Here is a 358-nt window from a genome sequence, read left to right on the forward strand (position 1 = left end):
AATAAACACCAAAAATATTCAACAACTTTAAACACTCAAAATAATCAGAATAATAAAATATTGATATTTTAACTCATTTATACTTTTTGAATATAAAATCAGTGAAACTAGTTATATGAACAGTACTCAACCATCAAAATTAGATATTGTGAGTTATTTAATTCTCTTACCTACCAACAATAATTAATAAAGTTATTCTCAAACAAATTGAATAGAAGTTTTAACTTATGTATTTAGAGTTTTGAACCAAAAATACAGAGTAACAGAGTTATTCCTAAATAATACTTATTTTAAATAAACAACAAATTGTTTTATAAAGAAATATTCTCAAACTCTCTATGTAATTCATATAATACAG

The sequence above is a fragment of the Entamoeba nuttalli genome, assembly GCF_000257125.1.
Source record: "Entamoeba nuttalli P19 unplaced genomic scaffold asmbl_7513, whole genome shotgun sequence".
Lineage (NCBI taxonomy): Eukaryota > Evosea > Mastigamoebida > Endamoebidae > Entamoeba > Entamoeba nuttalli.